We start from the raw sequence: 24979 nt of genomic DNA, 5'->3' as shown, positions 1-24979 counted from the left end.
CAGGAACAAGGGATGTTGTTTCAAAATAGGAAGGACATTGGATCCTGGGTAGGAAGGAGTGGGGAGAGAGAGAGAGAGAGAGAGAGAGAGAGAGAGAGACCCCTCTTGTCTCAGGATTTGGCATCTGCCACAAGCCTCTCAGCCTGTTAACAGCCTGAATATGCCCAAACCTGGATCCTGGCTCTCTCCTAGAAAGCCCTTCAGTCCCAACCCTGACCCCATGTAAATTAGCTGGCACAAATAGGAGGTCCAGGAAAGCTGCTGCAGGCCGCCCAATGCACTGCAGGGTACCCTTAGTAAGTCCCATCTTGAGTGATTTTTTTCACAATAGTGACTTTGCTGCTTGAAACAAAGAATAGCTAAATGAAGGACTCAGTGCTTTTCTGACAATGATTTGTCCAACTGAAGTCACAGCACCATCCAACAGTGAGGAACACGCACAGGGTGGGAGCTACGGGCACGCCTCTGATGAATGGAACTTGGAAATGACTTATGCAATGATTTCTCACCTCTTTATTTCACATTCCAGTCTTAGGATAACATTTGAAATATTAAGGTTGTTTTCAGGAATAGCCAATAAAAGGCCTGTCATGCCCTTGTCACTGTTGGAAGTTTTGTTTTTCTTTATGGAAACCACTTAAATACAAAGTCAATATGGAATAAAAGTGTGAGACATATTGCTGAATATATAAAGTAAGCAGTATTTGATTTAAATGCATTTTTTAAAAAAAATAAATTTATTTATTTATTTATGGCTGTGTTGGGTCTTCGTTTCTGTGTGCAGGCTTTCTCTAGCTGCAGCGAGCGGGGGCCCCTCCTCATCGCGGTGCGCGGGCTTCTCATTGTCGTGGCTTCTCCTGTTGTGGAGCACTGGCTCTACACGCGCAGGCTCAGTAGCTGTGGCTCACGGGCCTAGTTGCTCCGCGGCATGTGGGATCTTCCCAGACCAGGGCTCGAACCCGTGTCCTCTGCATTGGCAGGCAGACTCTCAACCACTGCGCCACCGGGGAAGCCCGATTTAAATGCATTTTAAAAATTTAAAGGCAAAAATAGATTGCAGATAGTAGTCCCTGAAATAAGTTTTACAAAGCTGTAAAAAAAAAATCACCATTGGGTGTAACCAAAGTTATTAAAGAAAATGTTCATTTTGACCTTTCATTTTGGAATTTCACTTAGCACTAGAGACAAATTTAAAAATTTATGACAACATTGTAAAGCCACTGGGGCAGCCAAGACTGCCTGAAAATGATTTTGAAATCTAAAACTTTAAAGCTGAACAAAAAGACTGACGAGTGCTTTTTAAAAATGTTGTATGAGAGTAGAATTTAAAGAAACCAAAAGCCCCCCAAATTCTGAAAACAGCTGAGTGAGCTTAAAGTGCTGTCAAACTATTCAGTAGTGAAAAAAAAATCAATCCATGAGATATTAAACAAAAGAGAAAGAAAGGAAAATCAGTGGCTACTTCTGACAATTTGTTGCCTTGACCATTGTTCCATCTGCCAATTCACCTGGAGCTGTAGACGTCTATCAAACAAATGAAGGATGCTGGTGGGTCTTGGGTGCACCCACCTCCCACATACTCCCCTCCTCTCAACGGTGCCAGGTCTGGCTCTGCCCACTGAGCCAGGGCTGGTGTCCCGTCTCTGCCTCTGAATTTTCTGTCAGGATTATTTACTATGTTTGAACATTTATCCTGCTTCTTCTTTAGGAACTGTGTTTCATTGTGGCCAAATAGCCCCAGTTGAGGAGGGAAATCTCTTTATGGAACAATTCTAGCTAATAAATGGAGGAATGAGACAATTAGAAAGTGGTCGTTTCGCAACTATCAATGAAATAATTGGTTTAGGCAAGCATCATCAATGGATGTTGGAAGCATTAGGTAAAAAGTTGACTGAGAACTGGAGTTTTGCACAATGTCAGGGTACCGACCCTCAAGTCCACTTGCAAAGGGAAATATGTAATTGTATAACGGCAAGATCCGTCTGTTGCTACCTTACCCAGGAATCAAACTGAGCGTCACTAATGTGGGAACTCTGTTGTTTCTCCTGATGGGATGCCGTGATGAAGTATAAGCTTCACCTTTGAGGTGTTCTTGTCAGTGATGTTGGACACGCCTCTATCAACTGTTTAGTCCTAACTCTGATTTATAGAAAATATAGAGAACAGAGGGACAAATTAAATGATACCACAAGGAAACAATCAGATTGACAAATACAGAATGTGCCACATTCCTTAAGATAAAAGGTTTAGTATCTTTAACAAAGTCAATGTCATAGGTTAAAAAAAAAAAGACAAAATTAAAGGGATTGTTCTAGACTAAAAAAGACCTAAGAGACATAACAACCAAATTCAAGTATGACCTTTGATTGGGTCCTAGTTTAAACAACCATAAAAGACATTTTCGGAACAAATGAGGATTTGGATATGGACTGGTTATTAGATGCTATTACGGATTTATTATTGGTTTTGTTAGACTAGGTAATGGTATTATGGGAAAATATCCTTATTTTTTGACAATGCAAGCTGAAGTATTACTGTCATGATGTCTGCAATCTCCTTTCAAATGGTTCAGCAAAAATACAAAATTTGGTTGAAGCAAATATATTAAATCCAGAGGGATTTTTATGGATGTTCATTTTGCTGTTCTATTTTTCAGTATTTCAAACGTGTCTTCATAAAACTTAAAAATAAAAATATGCCAGTGCATATGAAAACCTTTAAATCTCTTAATAGTCTGGTCACAAATAGCAAAAATATAGAGCAGTGACTGATGTAGGAAAAAAAAAGTGGGCTAATGCTATAAAATGCTGACTTTATGGTCCCCACAGCGACAATAAACTGAGGGAGATATGGGTGGTGAGGCCTGGGAGTGGCGGGGTGACTTTGCCACAGTGCGTGAGATCCCCCATGCTGGTGGCCCGCCAGCTCCTATGGGAGCCATTGCTGGGGTTATGCCTATGTTTACAAAATTCATTCAGTACTTTGGCTCCTGCACAAGAAATACACATGTGCCCTTGGAAAGGTAAGTGTGCCCTTGGAAAATCTTTAAAAAAACCTCAGAACCAACAACCCACCAGGCTGGTAAAATCTAGATGGAGTCTACAAATCGTGTCTCACTCTCCCCCATCCTCCTGATTTTACTGTCACCTCTCCTGAGGTTGGGGCAGCCATGGCTTGCCCTTAGATTCAGAAACTGATTCTTGACCTTGGTTGCTAAGAAAGGCCTGTGTGACCTTGAACAAGTTATTTGCCTCCTGGGGGATTAGATTTCTCACCAATAAATAAAGAACAACAAAGTTTGTCTCCCAGGTTTTTTTTTTTTAAGTGAAATTTACACAACATAAATTAACCATTTTAAAGTGAACAACTCAGTTGCGTTTAGTACATTCACAATGTTGTACAGCCATCATCACCATCCAGGTGCAAAACTTTTTCATCTTCCCAAATGGAAACTCTGTATCCCTTAAACACCAGCTTCCTATTCTTTCTTTCCCGCTGTTCCTAGAAATGACCAATCAGCTTTCTGTCTCTATGGATTTACCGATTCTGGATATTTCATATAAATGGAATCATACAATATGTGCCCTTTTGTGTCTGGTTCTGTCACTTCACATGATATTTTCAAGGTTCATCCATGTTGTAGCATGTGTCAGTGCTTCATTCCTTTTTATAGCTGAATAATATTGTTTGTATATACCATAATTTGCTTATCCATTTGCTTGTCCATTTGCTTGTCAGTGGACATTTGGGTTGTTTATACCCTTTGGCTATTGTGAGTAATGCTGCTATGGACATGAATGTACACGTATTTGAGTTTCTGTTTTCAATTCCTTTGGGTTTATACCCAGGAGTGAAACTGGTCAGTCATATGGTGATTCTATATTTAATTTTTGAAGAGCTGCCAAATTGTTCTCCACAGTGGCTGAACCATTTTACATTCCCACCAGCAAAGTTTGAGTGTTCTGATTTCCCCAAATCCTCACCAACACTTGTTATTTTCTGTTTTTTTGTTTTGTTTTGTCTGTTTGTTTTTTTAACATAGCTCTCTAGTGAGCGTAAAGTACTGTCTCAGTGTGGTTTTGATTTGCATTTCCCTAATGACTAGTGATGTTGAAACCTTTTTATGTGCTTATTGGCCATTTGTATGTCTTCTTTGGGAAAATGTCTGTTCAAGCCCTTTGTCCATTTTTTTAAAAAAATTAATTAATTAATTAATATTTATTTTCGGCTGTGTTGGGTCTTCGTTTCTGTGTGAGGGCTTTCTCTAGTTGAGGCGAGCGGGGGCCACTCTTCGTCGCGGTGTGCGGGCCTCTCACTATCATGGCCTCTCTTGTTGCAGAGCACAGGCTCCAGACGCGCAGGCTCAGTAGTTGTGGGTCACGGGCCCAGTTGCTCCGCAGCATGTGGGATCTTCCCAGACCAGGGCTCGAACCTGTGTCCCCTGCATTGGCAGGCAGACTCTCAACCACTGCACCAGGGAAGCCCCCTTTGTTCATTTTTGAGTTGGGTTGCTTTCTTTTCTGTTGTTGAGTTGTAGGATTTCCTTGAATATTCTTGATATTAATCTCTTCTCAGATATACAATTTGCAAATAATTTCTCCCCATTTTGTGCTGTCTTTTCACTCTCCTGATAGTGTCCTTTGATGCGCAAAAGTTTTTAAATTTGATGAAATTCAGTTTATCTATTGTATTCTTTTGTTGCCTGTGCTTTTGGTGTCATATCTCAGACTCCACTGCCAAATACAAGGTCATAAATATTACCCCTGTGTTTACCATGAGGATTACGATTAATAAATATCCTAACTTTATAACAATTTAGTTTGAGCTGATTTCAAATTAACTTTAATAGCATACACAATCTCTGTTCCTATATGTCTCTGTCCCCTCCCTTTTTTGTTATTATTGTCAAATTTGCATCTTTATACATGTATGCCTATTAACATAGATTTTTAGTTATTGTTTTATGCATTTATATTTTAAATCAGATAGGAAACAAAAAGAGGAGTTAGAAACAAAAAATATAATAACACTAGCTTTTATATTTACTTATGTAGTTATATTTACTGAGATTCCTTATTTCTTAATGTGGATTTGAGTTACTGACTAGTGTCCTTTCATTTCAGCCTAAAGGACTACCTTTAGCATTTCTTGTAGGTCTGGTCTCCTAGTGACAAACTCCCACAGCATTTGCTTATCTGGGAATCTCTTAATTTCTCCTTTTTTTTGGATTGACTTTTTATTTATTTATTTTTATTGTGATAAAATATATATAACATAAATTTACCATTATAACCTTTTTAAAGTGTACAGTCCAGAGGGCATTAACTATATTCACAGTGCTGTATAACCATCATCAGTATCTATTGATATTTTCAGAACTTTTTCATCATTTCAAACAGAAACTTTGTACCCATTAAGCAATAACTCTCCATTCCTCCTCCAACCCCTGCTCCAGCCCCTGGTAACCTCTGTTCTTTCTGGCTCTATGAATTTGCCTATTCTAGATTTAAGTGGAATCATGCAATTATTTGTCCTTTTTCGCCTGGCTTATTTCACTTAGCATAAGGTTTTCAAGGTTCATTCATTTTGTAGCATGTATCAGAATTTCATTCCCTTTTGGCTGAATAATATTTCATTGTATGTATAGATCTCATTTTGTTCATTCATTCATCAGTTGATGGATAATTGAATTAGTTCCACCTTTGGGCTATTGAGAATATTGCCACTACGAATATATTTTTCTGAATTTTATTTTATTTTTTATACAGCAGGTTCTTACTAGTTATCTATTTTATACATATGCCACTATGAATATTGATGTACCAAGTATCTGTTTGAGTCCCTGCTTTCAATTATTTTGTGTTGTCTATCTAGAAGTGGAATTGCTGGATTATATAGTAATTCTATGTATAACTTTTTGAGGAGCCACTAAACTGTTTTCCTCAGTTGCTGCACCATTTTACATGTCCACCAGCAACGTTTGAGAATTTTCTCTACATCCTCACCAATACTTGTTGTTTCCTCTGTTTTAAATTAAAAAAAAAAAAAGCCATCTTGGTGGGTGTAAAATGGTATTTGGTTTTGATTTGCATTTCCCTAATGACTAGTGTTGTTGAGCATCTTTTTATGTTCTATCGGTCATTTGTATATCTTTTTTGGAGAAATGTCAAGTCCTTTTCCTATTTTTGAATTTGGTTATTGTCTTCTTTTGAGTTTTGGGTTGGTTTTTTTTTCACTCTCTTGATAGTACTTTCGTTGCACACAAGTTTTACTTTTGGTGAGGTCCACTTTATCTATTTTTTTTCTTTTGTGGCCTGTGCTTTTAGTGTTGTGCTTAAGAAACCATTGCCAAATTCAAGGCCGTAAAGATTTTCTCCTATGCTTCCTTCTAATAGTTTGATAATTTTAGCTCTTAAATTCAGGTCTTTGATCCATTTTGAGTTAATTTTTGTATATGGTATAAGGTAAGGGTCCAACGTCATTCTTTTGCATGGTGGACATACAGTTTTCCCAGCACAATTTATTCAAAAGATGGTCCTTTTCCCATGAATGGTGTTAACACCATTGTCATAACTCAATTGGCTATATACGTGAGGGTTTATTTATGGTCTCCCTATTCTATTCCGTTGATTTATATGTCGATCCTATGTCAGTACGACAGTGTTTTGGTTATTGTAGCTATAGTATGTTTTGAAATTGGGAAGGGCAAATTCTCTAACTTTGTTCTTTCTCAAGATTGTTTTGAAAATTTAGGGTCCCTTGAAATACCATATGAATTTTAGGGTGGATTTTTCTATTTCTGCAAAAAACACTGTTGGGATTTTGATAGGGATTGCACTGAATCTGTAAACTGATTTGGGTAGTATTGCCATCTTAACAATATTAAGTCTTCTAATCCATGAACACAGGTGTCTTTCCATTTATTAGGACATCTCTATTCTTTCAGCAATGTTTTGTAGCCTTCAGTGTACAAATCTCTCACTTTGTTGGTTAAATTTATTCCAAAGTATTTTTTATTTGCTATTGTAAATGGAATTATTTTATTAATATTTTGATTGTTCATTGCTAGTGTATAGAAATATTGTTTGTGTGTTGATTTTATATCCTGCAACTTTGCTGAATTTGTTTATTAGCTCTAACTTTTTTTTCCCCTGTATAGATTCTTTAGGGTTTCCTATATATAAGATCATGTCATCTGTGAAATAGAGATAATTTTATTTCTTCCTTTCCAACTTGGATGCCCTATAATTCTTTTTCCGGCCTAATCGATCTGGCTAGAACTTCCAATACTGTGTTGCACAGAACGATAAAAGCAGGTCTCTTGTCTTACTCCTGATCTTAGGGGAAATTCTTTCAGTCTTTCACCATTCAATAAGATGTTAGCTGTGGGCTTTTCATACATAGTTTTTATCATGTTGAGGCAGTTCTATTTTATTTGAAGGATGTTGGTTTTTGCAAATGCTTTTTCTGCATCAATTGAGATGATATGTTTTTTCTTCTCATTCTATTAATGTGGTATATTACAATAATGGATTTTCTTGTGTTGAGCCATCTGTGCATTCCAGAGATAAATCCCACTTTTTTATGGTGTATGGTTCTTTTAATATGCTGCTGAATTTAGTTTCTTAGTGTTTTGTTTAGGATTTTGCATCTATATACATAAGAGATATTGACCTGCAGTTTTCTTATACTGTCTTTGTCTGGTATCAGAGTAGTTCTGATCTCATAGAATGAGCAGGAATTATTCCTTCCTCTTCAATTTTTTGGGAAGACTTTGAGAAGAATTGGTGTTAATTCCTCTTTAAATGTTTGGTAGAATTCACTAGTGAAGCTGTTTGTTCCTGGGCTTTTCTTTGTTGAGATGTTTTGATAACTAATTCAATCTCCTTACTTGTTATAGATCTGTTCAAATTTTATATTTCTTTTTGAGTCAGTTTTGGTAGTTTGTGTGTTTCTAGGGATTGTCTATTTCATCTAGAGTATTCAATTTGCTGGCATATAATTGTTTATAGTATTCTCTTATAATCTGTTTTCTTTCTGTAAAATAGGTAGTAATGCCCCCACTTTCATTTCCGACTTAGTTGAGTTTTCTTTCTTTTTTAGTCATGTAGGTTAAAGTTCATCAATTTTGTTGATCTTTCCAAAGAACCAACTTTTTGTTTAGTTGATTTTCTCTATTGTTTTTCTATTCTCTCTTTAATATATATTTACAGATATATAGATTCTATATATCTCTAATCTAATCTTTATTATTTCCTTCCTTCTGCTAGCTTGAGTTTAATTCATTCTTCTTATTCTAGTCCCATATAGTGTAAAATTGGGTTATTGATTTGAGATCTTTCTTCTTTTTTAATGTATATGTTTACAGCTATAAATTTCCCTCTTAGTACTGCTTTCACTGCATCCCATAAGTTTGGTATTTTGTGTTTTCATTTTCATTTGTCTTAAGGTACATTCTAATTTCCCTGATGATTTCTTCTTCCACCCATTGGCTGTCTAAGAGTTTGTTGTTTAATTTCCACATATTTGTGAATTTTCTGTTATTGATTTCTAGCTTCATTCCATTGTGATTAGAAAAGATACTTTGTGCGATTTAAATCTTTAAAAATTTTTGTTAATTCTTGCTTGGTGGACTAACATTTAGCCTACCCTGGAAAATGTTCCCTGTGCACTTGAAAAGAATGTTTATTCTGTTGTTGTTGGGTGTAGTGTTCTATATATGTCTAATAGGTCTAATTGGTTTATAGTGTTGTTCAAGTCCTTTGTTTCCTTACTGATTTTCTGTCTGGGTGTTCCATCCTTTATTTATTTATTTTTAATATTTATTTATTTGGCTGCATCGGATCTTAGTTGTGGGTCTTAGTTGTGGCATGTGGGATCTTTGTTGTGGCATGTGGGATCTTTCATTGTGGTGTGCGGGCTTCTCTCTAGTTGTGGCATGTGGGCTCAGTAGTTGCAGTGTGTGGGCTCTAGAGTGTGCAGGCTTAGTTGCCCTGTGGCATGTGGGCTCTTAGTTCCCTGACCAGGGATCAAACCCGCATCTCCACATTGGAAGATGGATTCTTAACTACTGGAACACCAGGGAAGTCCCTCTATCCTTTATTAAAATTGGGGTACTGAAGTTACCAATTGGGGTATTGTAGAACTGTATACTTCTCTCTTCAATTCTGTCAATTTTTGCTTTATCTTTTTGGGTCTTTTTTGTTAGGTTCATGTAGGTTTATAATTGTTCTATTTTCTTGCTGAATTAAAACTTTTATCAGTATATACTGTCCTTATGTCTCTTGTAACTTTTTTGACTTAGAGTCCATTTTGTCTGACAATAACATAGCCACCTCAGCTCTCTTTTGGTTACTATTTGCATGGAATATCTTTTTCCATTCTTTTACTTTCAATCTCTTTGTGTTGTTATATCTAAAATGAGTCTCTTGTAAACAACATATAGATGGATCCAATCTATATCCAGAGATTAAGATCCAGATTTAAATCCAATCTGCCAAGCTCTGCCTTTTAATAGAAGAGTTTAAACCATTTACATTTAATGCAATTACTGATAAAGAAGCATTTACATCTACCATTTAGCTATTTTTCAATGTGTTTTATGTTGTTTTGTTCTTCATTCCTCCATTATTGCTTTTTTATGGGTATTTAGTTTATTTTTTGGTAGTAAATCATTTTGATTCCCTTCTTTCCTTTTCTCTACACATTTTATTTATTTTATTAGCTACTACTTTTGGGATTACAATTAGCATCTTTTAAGCTTATTAACAAGCTGGTTTGAACAGTGCTAACTTTTAGTCTCAAAAGTATACACACTCTGCTTCTGTATATACCTGTTCCTCATTTTAAATTTTGTTATTGTCACAGAATACATCTTTATATATGTTTTTCCACTGACATAGGTTTATAATTGTTGTTTTGTGTGTTTTCCTTTTATATCACATGGGAAAAAAAGTTACAAACCAAAAGTACAATAACATTTGACTTTTATATTTACATACATAGTTACCTATACCAGTGTTATTTATTTTTTCTTACGGCTTTAATTATGGTCTCATGTCCTTTCATTTTAGACTGAAGGACTTCCTGTAGCATTTCTCATATGGCAAATCTATTGATAACTCCCTCGGATTTTATTTCTATGGAGATGTCTTGATTTTTTCCTTCATTCTTGAGGGATAGTTTTGCTGGATATAAAAATCTTGGTTGACACTTTTTTTTTCTTCCAGCACTTTAAATATGTCATTCCACCGTCCTCTGGCCTCCATGGTTTCAGATCAGAAATCAAGTGTTAACCTTATTGAGGATCCCTTGTGCTTGTCACAAGTTGCTTCTTCCTTGCTGCTTTCAGATTTTCTCTTTGCTTTGGGTTTCAACAGTTTGATTATCATATGTCTTGTGGATCTTTTTTGACTGTATCTTACTTGGAGTTTATTGAGCTTCTTGGTGGCATATATGCATGTCTTTCATCAGATTTGGGAAGTTTCTGGCCATTATTTCTTCAAATACTTTTTATGTGCCTTTCTTTTTTTCTTCTCTATCTGAGACTCCTGTAATGTGCATGTTGGTATGCTTGATGATATATCACACCTCCCTCAGGTTCTTTTCATTTTTTTCTTTCTTTCTTTTTTTCCTTTGTACTCAGATTGGATAATTTCAATTGTCTTATCTTTGAGTTTGCTGATTCTTCCACATGTCTGCTCAAATCTGCTGTTGAATTCCTCTTGTACTTTTCATTTCAGCTCTTTTTACTTTTCAGGTCCAGAATTTCTATTTAGTTCCTTTTTGTAGTTTATCTTTTTACTGATATTCTCATTTTGATCATACATTGTTTTCCTGATTTTCTTTAGTTTTTTTGTCCATGATATCCTTTTACTCATAGTTGATTTAATATTATTGACTAGTAATTACAATGTCTGGGCTTCCTCAAGGTTGGTTTCTATCAAATTCTTTTTTCCTGCCAACGGGCCATACTTTACTCTTTCTTTGTATGTTTTGTAAATTTTTGTTGAGAACTGGACATTCTGAATATTATACTGTGGTACACCTGGAAATCTAATTTTCCCACTCCTCAGGGATTGCTGATTTTTACTAGTTTACTGGAGCCATCACTTTTGTTTTATTTGTGATATTTCCAAACTAGTTTGGCAAAATGTGTTCCTTGTTGTGCATGGTCACAGAAGTTTCTGTTCCATTATCTATGTCAGCCAATGAGCTGACAAAGATTTCCTTAATATCTGACTGCAAAAATGGAAAAAAGAAAGATTATATCTCTAAACCTACAATAGGTCTTCCCCATAGGCACTGAAACTAAGAGGGCCAAAGCAAAAGCAAATATCTGTGCTGGTCCCTCAGGAATCTACCAGACTGACCAAAATGCCCTACCCCCAACTTCTGGAGAATAAGGACCACACTGCTCATCCTGGCACCAGTCAGATGCTCCAGGAATGTGAGCCAGTATCCCCACAGTATGGCAGGGCTTTGTGATGGAGGATGGTAGGTATTTTATACATGCTGGCCTCTTACCAAAGAGCAATAGCCTCTCCCTTCATCAAGCAAGCCCTGGCTTTTATAAGTGTCCCTTCAGGACTCCGAGGTCTGAGGTAGTTAACTTTGACAGTTTTTTCCCTCAGTTTACTGGTTGTTTGGCTTAAGGACTGAGCCCTAGTGCTTCCTCCTCTGCCACTTTGCATGGTATCACTGTGGTTTCTCCATTTTTGAAGGAAAATTTTGCTGGATATAAAATTCTTGGTTGACAATTTTCTTCCAACACTTTAAATGTATCATTTCACTGTCTCCTGGCCTCCATAGTTTCTGGTGAGAAATCAAGTGTTCATCTTGTTGAAGGTCACTTGTGCTTGTCACAAGTTGCTTCTCCCTTGCTGCTTTCAAAATTCTTTGTCTTTGGGTTTCAACAGTTTGATTATAATATGTCTCGTTGTGGATCTTTTTGACTGTTCATTGGAATTCACTGAGCTTCTTGGATGTGTATATTCGTGTCTTTCATCAGATTTGAGAAATTTTTGGCCATTATTTTTTCAAATATTTTTTCAAATATTCTTTCCATCCTCTTTCTTCATCTGAGACTTTTATGATGTGCATTTTGGTATGCTTGATTGTATACCTTCAGGTTCTGTTAATTCTTCTTTCTATTTCTCAAACTGTGTATTAATCTGTTCACTGCCATAACAGAATACCATACAGTAGGTGGCTTAAACAACAAACATTTCTTTCTCACAGTTCTGGAGGCTGAGAAGTCCAAGATCAAGGTACCAGCAAGGAATATTTCATTCTGAGGCCTCTTCTTTGGCTTGTAGGTGGCCACCTTTTCACTGTGTGCTCACATAATCTCTTCTTTGTGTGCATGTGGAGAGAAAGATCTCCCTCTCCTTATAAGGACACAAATTCTATCAGATTAGAGTTCCACCCTTATGACCACATTTAATCTCAATTACCTCCTAAGGCCCTATCTCCAAATACAGTGTCATTAAGGGTTAGGGTTTCAACATAAGAAATTTGGGGGGGACACAATTTATTCCATAGTAGCATGGATAATTTTGATTGTCTTATCTTCAAGTTTGCTGATTCCTTCATCTGTCTGATCCAATCTGCTGTTGAATCTCTCTAGTGAAGTTTTCACTTCAGCTATTGTACTTTTCAGCTCCAGAATTTCTATTTGGTTTCTTTTTAATATTTTCTATCTCTTTATCGATATTCTCTATTTGTTCATATATCGTTCTTCTGGTTTTCTTTAGTTCTTGGTCCATGGTTTCCTTTAGCTCATTGAGCATATTTAAAATAGTTGACTTAAAGTCTTTCTCTAGTAAGTCTAATATCTGGGCTTCCTCAGGGACAGTTTCTGGCAATATCTTTTCTTTTCCCCTGTGCATGGGCCATACTTTCCTGTCTCTTTGTATGACTTGTATTTTGTTGTTGTTGTTGTTGTTAAAAGTGGACATTTTGAATATTATAATATGGTAACTCTTGAAATCGGATTCTCCCCAGGGATTGCTATTGTTGACTTTTGTGGGCTGCAGCCATAGTTCGTTTAATGACTTTTCCAAACTACTTTTGCAAATACTGTATTCCTTGTTATGTGTGGTCACTGAAGTCTCTGTTCCTTTATCTCAGAGGTTAACCAGTGACCTGGAAGATTTCCATAAATGCCTGGAGCAAAAAAGAAGAAATATACTCTTCTGGTGTTTGCAGATTGGCTCTAAGCTGGGTTACTCCTTCAATGCTATGCCAGGTATACACAGTTCTGCCTTAGCTTTCACGTCCTGTTTGTGCAGATCCCAAAGATCAGCCAATGGTGGAAGCCTAGAATCCTATCAGATCTTTTCTGAGTATCCAGCCATGGGCATGCACGTTGCACTCCAGATTCCCTGGTATATGTGATAGTCCTTTGAAATCCATATTGCCCCAAAAATGTTTCTCCTTAGCCTCTTCCTTCCCAGACTTATGCATCTGTCTACTGCTTGCTTGTCTGTCCCACCCAGGTGGCTATAGGTAGTGTAATGCCTTCTACAGATGCCACATAGAAAGCCACTCCAGTCTGAGGGAGACAAACAAAGGTCAGCTTCTGTTCTAATCCCTCAGGGAACTTCCAGACAAGTCAAAACACACCATTACAACTTTCTGAGAGCAAGTTCTGTATTGCCCTCCAGCTCCAGCAAGCCACACCAGGAATGCAGACTGCCATCCCCATGGCTGCCACTGAGCTAGAGAATGGGAGATGATAGGCAGGTAAGCAAAATGCTATACATTTTCTTATTAAAATTTAGCAGACTGTTTATTAAGCACTCCCCTAGTTGCCATAATTTTTTTTTTTGCCAGTTTAATGATTGCTTCTTTAGAGTTCCTTACTCCTCCATTTCTGTAACATTACTCAACCTTTCCCGGGTTTTTTAAAAAAAATTTATTATTGAAAAACTTAAGTATACACAAAAGTGGGGAGGGTATTTTAATGGATTCCTATGAATTTATCAACTAGTATCAAAAATTATCAACTCATGGCCAACTTCGTTTCATCTATACCACCAGCCATTGATTGAGAACTTACCTAAGTGCTGTGCTCAGAGCACTTCATGCATTATCTTATTTCATTTTCATAATACTCTGTGAGGTAGCGATTAATATCCCCACTTCACAGATGAAGAACTGGAAACTGAGGGGTTTAGTAATTTTATCAAGATCATATGCAGCTTCCTGGAACCAGGACTTGAACTTGTATCTATCTGGGATCAGAATCATGGCTTAAGCTGGTTCCCCAATCACCTTTCCTGGGAAGCTCATTTGATGCTGAGAGCAACCTGAGAGGCAGGTGTGGTGGACATGGCTAATGTTCATTCAAATCCACTTCTTATCTGCTTCTTGGTAGACAGGATTATGATTCCAAAACTTTGTGAAATTAGGCAGGATCCTGTGGCAAGTTCTGCCCAATGAAATGTAGGCAGAAGTGACATGTGTCGTTACCAAGCTGAAACATTTAACTGCTGGTGCTTTACTCTCTAGCCTTCTCTACACCTCCTGCAGAGAACTCTGAAGACTTGTCTTGAGATGCTGGTTGCAGGTTGTAGATTAGGGAATCTTTGTTGCCCTGGGTCCCTGAGGGATAAGTACTGCAGTAGAGCACAGTTCTTTGCTGACAACACACATATAATGTGTACAAGAAATAAACCTTGGTTGTGGCAAACCACTGAAATTTTGGGCTTGTTCATCAGTGCAGCACCACCTAGCCTATCCTGACTAGTAAAACAGGCAGTGCTATAATTCCTTTATACAGAAGGAAACTGAGACACAGGAGGTTGCCCATCTTAGATTCTTTCCTACTGTCTTCTGACAGCATGATAGCTTTCTGAAAGGGGCTGACTTGACATGGGGGGATCCTCATGTGATGTCAGAAGGATCCTTTTTTACAGAATAACTCTTTCTTATCCCATAGTTCCTACTATTAGGCCACATTTTCATAGCCTCATTTCCTGTAATAATGCAGATCCACTCACTGTGGAGATGGATAACTGGTGGTGTGTGGGTGCAGCCTATTAGAGATTTCTCTGATTTTCACCATGATTTTAGAAGATGGGGCTTTTCTGGCAATGTTTTTTATGAGAAGAGGGAGCATGAGTATGGCCTGATGGTACTGTGCATGGTTTCAGGTCTGGGAGACCCAAGTTTGAGTCCCACTTACGAGCTCTATGACCTCAGGTAAACCAGTTAATCTTTAAGCCTCAATTTTCTCAGCTCTAAAATGAGGCCAGTAAGAAAGAGGTTGTATTAAATTAGTTAAACCATGCAAAACACCTGACATGTAACTGAAATATAGCAAGCCACAATAGTCACTATTATTAGGGGAAGACTGTGGAAGTTTGATTGCCAGGATTTTGGTCTAGCAGGTGAGTTAAGAGCAGCAGAATGCTTTAGGAAGGTCCAGCTAGTGGCCTTGCACAGGGTGAAGGAGGGCAAAGGACGGGGATCAGTTGCAAAGCAGTTGTAGTAATGCAAGAGGTTGTCAATGTAGATTCAGGGCAGTGGAGGGACAGTGGGTGTGAAAGGGAAGGACAGTCATGAGAGCCTGGGGAAGGAAGAGCGGGCAGTGGTGACAGTTGCGTGCTGCCTCTCAGCATGCCTCAAGTCACCTGTGTTGACTGATCCAATATCCTCGTTCTGATCAGCCGGCCCAAGTGCTGCATGTCTATTGTGGCCTCCAGACCAGCTGGTGGGCTGGGACAGTGGGGCAGCCTATTGGCAGTCGGCTGAATGCTGATGCCCACAGCTTACCAGTTGTTACTTTGCACATCCACCCTGCCTGCAGCCATCTCCTCTCCCTGAGAGCGTAGAAAGGCAAGCTCTCAGGGACCATCCCAGAGGGCAAGGGCAGGTGCTGGCAGCTGCGGCCATGCTGGGAGCTGACTCTTCCCTTTAAAGTGAAACCACCGGCTTCAGGCTTACTGACCCTAGGCGCCACTGGGACCCCCTCCTGCTTCCACTGGAATCAAACCTTCCTGGTCCCTTTTTCCAAGTCAGCTGAAAAGTTTCTAATCTCTTTGCAAAGTGTCAAGTATCTTCCAGTGCCTTGAAAGGTGATTTTCTAAAAGCAGATCAAACACTTTTGACATTTGCTGCCAAGCCATTTAAAGTCATACTACAGGCTCGCCTCTGGCCTTGGCGGCTCGACTGGCTGCAGATAAAGGTTGAAGCGGCATCTCTCGTCACAGACACGAAGAGCCTGCTTGTGGGAGCTGCATCCTGGAGAGAAAAATATTCTGTAAAAGTTAATCTGCTGCTTTGTCTTGGCCAACAATTTATTCTTTCATGAAAGCCAGGCCCTGGCCCCCAGTTGAATTCTGCACACACATTTTTTTAATTTGCTGGAATTTGCAAAAACACATCAGTGGCCCTGCTGCCTTTGGCTTTTTATGTTCAGCAGAATAATCCCACGGCATTGCCTTCAAAGGGCTCTCAGCATCACACTCTCCCCAGTTCTCTTCCAGCTTTCCAAAGAGGGAGCCGAACTGTGCTTATGGGCCCGTGGAGAGCGCGGGGCCAGGGGTCACTCGTCCACTGTGCTGTGAGGCGCTGCCAGCCAGGCCTATCCAGAATGGGCTTGCCGACTCGGATGCCTGCAAGGGTCAGGCAAATCAAGGAAATGGGCCAAGTGAACTGGGGGCAGACACTGAGGAGTGGTGAGGACTGAGGCGAACCGGAGACGACAGGTCCTACCTCAATGCGGCAGCTGGCCTCAGCGTAGAACAATTGTTGCCTTGTGGGAATATGGGCTTAGTGCCCTCAGAGCTTCCCGTTTCCCCAAAGAAGCATTGGCATTTAAAAAATGTGAAATCTGTCCATTTTTAAATGTTGGCCCCAGTTCTCTACAAACGCTCTGCAGGCCAAACCAAACAGGTCTGCTGGCTGAATCTGGCTCGCAGGGCTGCCCGTTTGCAATCTTTGATGGAGGAGGCAGAGATAAGGAGTGGGAAGGGCAGGCTCACCTTTTCTCTTTACTCTGAGAGGTCGTCGGGTTCCAAGGTCTCAGATGGGGAAACTGAGGCCCATCTCTGAGCGATTACCCTGATCCTTCTCCTCCGCCTACTGCCTTTCTCCTCCAAGACTTAAGAATGTCACTCCCCAAGATATGAGACTAAAGTAGCGACATCTCCCAAGGACTCGCATTTTAATAAGGAGGACCCGAAAGTTTCTGTAACTCAAAGAAATGCCTCCCTTCGATGGTGGGACTTCAGACAAAGTGACAGGGCAGTAGGATGAGGGCTTTTCGAAAGTCCCTCAAATGTTAGATGATTGTCCATTCTGCCCAGTCCCAGAGGGTCCCTGGGGTAGGTCTCCCCCAGGCAGTATTTTTGGGACAGGTTCTTCTCCCACAGACCTACTGGGGGCACAGCGTGGTTTCCTTGGGAAACAGGACCACTGGAACTCTGGGGCGTACGTTTGGCGTCTCCACACCTGCAGTCCGGCGTGAACTTTGCAAGGTGGCTCTGGCTCTGGCCGCTGGCTGGCATGCAAGGCAGTGCCTCCCTCCCTGGGTGCTCAGTAAAACAAATCGAAGCTGCAAATATTCGCCCAAGACCTGCTCCAGGCTTGGCCAGAGCAGAAGCAGTTTGCCATGGGGAGAGGATGGTGTTTTCTCTGCCCCGCTGGCCTGCTCGGTGAGGCTTCTCTCCTGCCCCACGCTCCCAGCCAAGTCCTTGTCCTGCCCCTACACCTCCTCATGTGCAGCCTGTCAGAGCCCTGACCACCAAATTAGCCCTTCGTGATTTTATGTGGCTTTTATTGGCTCAAGCTGGATGTTGGAGATGGAGCCAGATGTGAGGCCGCGGGACCACTTGAAAGGCCAGGTAATTAGCAGCATCTGCCTTTGCCTTCTTATCTTGACAGGCGGACACACAGAGCAGTGACCTGGGAGCTGGGAGGCAGCTGCCTTCTCCACATTAAACGAGGCAAAGGCCAAAGGGGAACCTTACTCGGCCTGGAATGCCGCCATCTGTGTGTGTGTGTGTGCAAACATGTGAGAGTGAGCGTAATGAAGAATTATCCCCTCCACCCGCTGCTTTCTTGCCCCCAGATTCAGGAAGAACCATCTGCCAAGCTCTAGACACCTAAGAGAGAATTATTATTTTGAAGTTGAGGAATAATTTACATACAGTAAAATATATGATCTGAAGTATACAGTTTGATGAGTTTTCACAAATGAGTAGCATTCATTAGGATATAAAACCTATATCCTAATGAAGATATAAAACATTTTCATCACCCCGGAAAGTTCGTTATGTTCCTCTTCAGTGAATCTTCTCCCTCCCACACATGCGCAACCATAGTTCTGATTTCTATTGCCATAGATTAGTTTTTTGCCTGCTCTTAAACATCATGTAAATGAAATCATGGAATATAAACACAGACTCACAATCTTTTTGTGTCTTGCTACTTTTGCTCCACATAATGTTTTTGAGATTCATCCAAATTGTTACCTGTATCAGTAGTTCATTTCTTTTTATTGCTGAGTATTATTTCATTGTGTGAATGTATCACAGTTTGTTTATCTAGTCTCTGGTTGATGGATATTTCTGGCTTTTGGCGATTATGAATAAAGAAGTATATTAGTTTTCAATAGCTCTATCACAAATTGCCATAAACTTAATGGCTTAAAACAGCACAGATGTATTATCTCACAGTTTCTATGTCCTCTGCTCAGGGTCTCACCTGGCTAAAATTAAGGCGTCTGCCAGGGCTGGGGTCTCATCCTAACCCCGGGATCCTCTACTAAGTTTATAGAATTGTTGGTGGAATTCAGTTCCTTTGTGGTTGTTGGACTGACGTTCTCAGCTCTCAGAGGTCACCTTCTGTTCCCTGCTACCTGACTCTCTCCACAACATGGCAGTGTGCTTCTTCGAGGCCAACAGGGGTACATCTGCTGCTGCTTCAAATCTCTCTGACTTCTTCCATCTCTGACCTCTAGACCCTCTTTTAAAGAGCTCACCTGATTAGGTCAGGCCCATCCAGGATAACCTCTACTTTGATTAAAGTCAGCTGCTTAGGGTCAGCTGAAAAATCTCTTCACCTTTGTCACATAACATAACCTAATCACAGGAGTAATATCCCATCATATTCACACTCAGGGCATGTATTCCAGGAGATGGGAATCTTGGGGGCCATCTTGGAATTCTGTCTACCACAAGCAACTATGAACATTCTGGAGTTATTTTGTTATTCAAGTGTGCATCTTTAAAAAATCAGAGCATTTCCTATTGAGCTAAAATAACACAATCCCACTTAACAAAATAAATAATTATTTCTAAATATCATCTTATACCTGACCCATATTTAGTGAGGGGAGCGGTTGTCTTAGCAATGTCTTTTAGCTGGTTTGTCCAAAGCAGAATCTTGTCTAGGACTTTTCAGTGCCTCTGGGCACATGTCCCTTCCATTGCTTTGCATCTAGCTCAGTGCCCTTTATTGTGGCTGGTTGAAGACTGTGGCTCTATCATCCGGCAGAAGAGTCTGCTGTCTGGATTAGTGTGGTGGCTTCCTTTTGTCACCACTTAGCTTGTTCCTTTATCCGCTTTACATCCTGTGAATTGGAAGTGAAATCTAAGTTTGATGGACCCAGGTAAACATCTTTTGGCTGGAACATATCATGGGAGATGCTGAGAGCTTCCACCTGTATCACTTGATACATGATTTGTGATGGTCCCACTGTTGGTGCAAGACTAACTCTTGGATCAGGGCAGGCACAGCTTAACCCTTCTAGTTCTGTTTCTTCCTCCTGAGCCAGAAAGAAATCTGTGGGGTCTTTCTTTGCATAATTCGGATGTCCATTTATGCATCCACTGTTCACCTAATGGTTTTAACACATCAGTTGATAATCCTTGCCTGAATCAGTGATTTCATTAGGGACCAAGGGGGGACTTGGGGCCCAGCATTTCCACTCTGCGAGGTGAGGATTTGGTCTGAAATCTGCCTGACTTTGGCCCCTGGAGGCCTGTCCTCCCACTAGCTGAGACCATCTGGCGTAGACCCTCACCAGGCCCAGGGGCGGAGGTGGCCTGAGATGGGAAGGGGTGGGGAGACACAGTCCTACCACAGCTTGCAAGCAAGTCAGGCATTATGCATTATTTCACTGAGACCTCCAGGAGGCCAGCCCATTTCACTGCTGAGTCTCCGGGCCCTGGGGCATGTCATATGCCTCCCAAATGCTTCTTGACAAGTAAATGCCTGAATGCATGGTAAGTGAATGATTGAATGCTTATCTAGCCCTAACGCTGGGCTCCTGATCGTCCTGAAATCTACACCTGTCTTTGGGTCCCCCAGTCCTTTCTTAGGCTAGAGGCAATTTAAGAGGCCCAGACATGCATCAGGAGACCTCTCAGTGGGTCTACGACTGGTACTTGCTCCCAGGGGAGCCCACTTTGATGTGCCAAGACCCCTCCTCCACCCAGCGCCTTAGTAGGCCTGGCTGGGGTTATAGCTTCTGGAGGCAGAGCTCTGCCCACCTACTGGATTGGACTCTCTGAGACACTGTCTTGTTCCCTGGGGCCCCATCCCAGTGAACCAGCCAGGCCAAGCTGCAGCTGGAGGTACAGCCATGCTACACTGGCAGCGCCACCCATCCAATATGGTGCCCATCAGATAACAAACATGGGGACCCTTAGACGAGTTTGGGTGGGGTGCATATGCTCCCCAGACAGCACTCTCTCCACCCTGGCCTCCCTCCTGGAAAATGGCTCAGCAGCTGGGCTCCGACTCCAGGCCAGCTGCCCCTCCTGCCGAGAAATCTGCCTTTAATTTAGAAGTTCTATTTCTTTCTCCATGGAAAAGTCTTTGTGGTACCAATTAAGGAACTCTTTCATCCCCTCCTGTTTGAGGAGTGAGGAATTTGGGGACTGTCTAGAAAGGGCTCCTTTCCTCACTAATTCCCAAGGCAGAGTGACTTTTCCTCGGGATGGGCATCTGGCAGGGGGCTCTGGGAGGTCCTTCCTGGTGATGTGGAAGTTGACATCCCTGGAGGGCTTGCTCTGTGCCAGGCACTGTCCCGAGCACGCTGCATGGGCCACCTCACTGCGTCTTCCCAGCCACCCCACAGGAAGGCCTATCGTCATCCATAGTTTACAGATGAGGAAACAGAGGCTCAGAGAGGTCACTGTCTTGTTCAAGGCCAGTTGGGTGGTTGATGGAGGGGCCCGGCTGTGAACCCAGCTTGGCCTGACTACAGGGTCATGGCCCAAAGTGGTTCATTATGTTGATAGAGTGTGTTATTTTGTGTCTTTATTATAGGACCTCAGATCCAGGAAAATGCACAACCTGGGCCAGATGTGGTCACAGTTTGTACATTTTAGTGCTTATTCTTCTCCATGGAGTCTCCAGTGTGTCTGTGTGAGGTCCCCGGATAAAGGCAGAAGCTCCTGGAAGAACCAAGGTTGACTTGGATCTAGAGCTCCTATGTGTGTGTTTAAGGCTCTGCCCAATCTGCTCCTTGCTGGCTGCCCAGCCTCATTTGCCACTGTTTCCCTCATGCCTTCTCTTCTGGGCACACCAGATGGCCCTGCTGTTTTGGTCTTGGAGCATTTTGCTTGGCTTCAATGCTCCCTGGTGCTGGAACGCTGTTCCTAGGTTTCTACCTGATGGATTCCTTCTCTCTTGATGCCCCAGAGACAAGGATCACTAGTTCTATTATGAGAACACTGCACACCTTCACGCATCTTTCAGAAGGTTGATTGTACTATATTGCAATTTTTTTAAGCTCAGAAAAATTCAATACAGAAAGTTATAGTGAATATATATAACAATTATCAATATGCCCACAACCCAGAATTAACATATGACGAAATTTTGTCATCTCTGCTTCAAATTGTTTTTAAAAAATAAAAGGTACAATATATCACTTAAAACATGAAAGTCCTGGACTTCCCTGGTGGCGCAGTGGTTAAGAATCTGCCTGCCAATGCAGGGGACACAGGTTCGGGCCCTGGTCCAGGAAGATCCCACATGCTGTGGAGCAACTAAGCCCGTGCACCACAACTACTGAGACTGCACTCTAGATCCCGCGAGCCACGACTACTGAGCCCATGTGCTGCAACTACTGAAGCCTGCATGCTCTAGGGCCCGAGTGCCACAACTGCCGAGCCCACGTGCTGCAGCTACTGAAGCCTGCGCACCTAGAGCCCGTGCTGCGCAACAAGAGAAGCCACCTCAATGAGAAGCCCGCGCACGGTAAAGAAGAGTAGCCCCTGCTCACTGCAACTAGAGAAAGCCCGCACGCAGCAATGAAGACCCAATGCAGCCAAAAAACCCCACAGAAAACCAAAACAAATAAACACACAAACAAAAAAAAACCATGAAAGTCCTTTCAGAAACCCTTTTGTATTCATTCTCTTCCTCCCTTCCCCAGAAACTGCCACTCTGATGAATTTCGTGAGCCAACCCATGTTTTTATATCTTTATTACAGTTTTGTGCAGCAATAAATAGTATATAATGTTGTCCCTTGTGTCTAAAATTTTTTACATGTTCATATCTTTTAGTATCTTGCTTTTTCACATAAGTTTATACTTTTGAAAAGTTTTAAGATTTTTGTTGATCTATCTAGTTCTGGTTCATTCCTTTTAGGATCTGTATGAAATTCCATTTATGAATAAATCACAGAGTGATTTATATATTATATATATTTATATAATATATATATGAGTGATATATATATCACTCTATATAATATATAGAGTGATATATATATTATATATTATATATATTTATATATTACAGATACTATACCAGCAATTTAGAATATTTCCTGAGTTACCTCTCAACTATGAGAAATAGTTGGAGCACTGTTTCAAAAAACTTGTCTCCAATAACATATGAGCAGTTGAGGCTGGGAGGCAGTATTCTCTTCCTCCTTCCCGAGGCTTTTCAATATAATTATGCTGATTTTTGCCTTTGCCTCCTGACTCAACTGCAGTCTTTGAGTTCACCACTCAAAAAACTCTCCTTAACCAGTCACCTGATGAGGTGAGTCAGAAGTCTGCAGAATCATCATTTCCAATAACCAAACCCTGGCTGTTTCCCAGCCTCAAAAGGACACAGCCTAGCAGCAGTGTGCTCTGTGACATTTTTCCCATTTAATCCACTTGGTTTGCTTTCCCAGGAAGCAGACTTGGAGACAGATTTCTGAGCAGCGGGTTTATTGAGAAGTGTTCCCTGGAGCACCACCTGTGAAGGAGGGAGGCAGATTACCTGGGTTCTCTGCTCTCATTATGTAATGGCAGCCCTACAGCCTTCTGCTATCAGTGAAATTCCCTTGCCAGTGTAGTAACACATCTTCTTATCTGTTGGTCTCCTGGCATGAGGAAACTGAAGGAACCATGTGACAGCCATAACTTTAAGTTTAATGGGATTCTCACTGTGTCCCCTGGTGGGAGCATACCCTCGCTGGGAATCAGAACTTCCAGATCCACAATTGAGGAAATGGGAATGCCAAATTCCCCAGTGGGGTTATGGGAAATGATGGTAATCAGGCCATTCCTACCTTCATCTGTGGTTCCTGGACTCATCAACTTAATCTATTGGGAATTCCATGCATAACGATCATTGCTTTAGAGTTTATACTCATCCTGAAGGATGGTACGCCATCCTTCCAGGATGTCATCTCCAAGCTGACAGCTTAGCTACACGTCTCAGGCCAGCAGCTTCTGAGTAGTGCAGAATGTGATAGGGATCCTGTGGTTATTTGCCCATTGCTGCACCTCCTTTGCTGTAAAGTGGGTTTTTTGATCTGAGGCAATGTTCTATAAGATCCCACGTTGGTAGATCAAACCAATCCGCAAATCCTGGACTAGTGTTGCTGACTGCCACCCGGCAGGCAGTAAAGGAAAATCCGTATTCAGAATGTGTATTGATTTCAGCCAAGAAGAGCTGCTGACTCCTTCAGGGTAGAGAGGTCCAGTGAAGGCAACTCGTCACCAAATGACTGGTTTGTCTTTTCAAGCAATAGTGTCATATTGAGGTCCCAACATTGGTCTCTGTTGCTGGCAGACTAGACATTCTGCAGTGGCAGTAGCTAGATCCACATCGGAGAGTGGAAGCTCATGATTTTTGGGCCCCAAATAGCCTCCATCCCTGCCACTATGGCTACTCCATTTATGACCCCGTTTTACCAGCATCGGGTGGCCGAAAACAGTGACTGGCTGACCTTGACTGATCAAGTTGTTCTGTCTCCTTGGTTGTTTAGTCTTCTTCTATGGTAGATGCTCTCTAATGGAGTTAACACGAGCTACAAACAGCTTTACACTTCATACTCACTCTCATACATCTATCACATCCCTCTTCCATAGACCTCCTTGACATTGATCTTCTGTTCTTCCTCCTTCCAGGCCTCTGACCAAATAGCCAAGCCACTCACGACTGCCCATGCATCCATATAAAGGCTAACCTCAGGCTACTTCTCTTCCTGCACCAATGGCATGACCAGGCACACCACCCAGCGCTTTGCCATTGGGAAGATTTTCCCTCATCTCTGTCTTTCAAGGCTGTAGAGGAGCAACAGTCCATTTTTTGGCTTATACCGCATCCTGAAATGACCCATCTGTGAACAAGCTTGGGCTTTTCGCTCTTCCGTCGTCTGGTCAAGAGTCTTCTCCAACCACGAAGGCGTTGGTGGCAGCTGAAGGAGAAGAACCAGTGCAACAGTGGTGGATCACATGAAAGCGTGGGCTACCCAGTCATGCAGCTTCCTGTGCTTTCAGGCCTTGCTTGTTCCTGATCCTAGATGTTCCACTTCTATCATATAATAAATTGCTCTCGGGCCTGGCCAACCTTTTGACTTAGTGGGTCTGATGGAACTCAGCTCATGATTGGGCTGCATGGTCACTTGATGTCCCAAAGTCAGATGGTCCATCTCTAAACAGGGCTTGGTAGCACTCCAGGAGCTGTTTTATAAACAACTTTCTGTTGTAAATGGTACATTCTTGCTCTTCT

The 24979-nt window shown here is 41.2% G+C and overlaps 1 long non-coding RNA gene across 1 annotated transcript in view; it reads left to right on the top strand.

Moving 5' to 3' along the window:
- Window positions 1-24758, top strand: part of LOC137753661 (uncharacterized) — a 59771-nt gene extending 35013 nt beyond the window's left edge. The window contains exon 4 of the long non-coding RNA XR_011071537.1: window positions 24376-24758. This is a non-coding gene — a long non-coding RNA (uncharacterized lncRNA). The remainder of the gene's footprint in view (window positions 1-24375) is intronic.
- The last annotated feature ends 221 nt before the right edge of the window (window positions 24759-24979 follow it).

The sequence above is a fragment of the Eschrichtius robustus genome, chromosome 19 (assembly GCF_028021215.1).
Source record: "Eschrichtius robustus isolate mEscRob2 chromosome 19, mEscRob2.pri, whole genome shotgun sequence".
Lineage (NCBI taxonomy): Eukaryota > Metazoa > Chordata > Mammalia > Artiodactyla > Eschrichtiidae > Eschrichtius > Eschrichtius robustus.
This window is presented reverse-complemented; position numbering and strand designations above follow the sequence as displayed.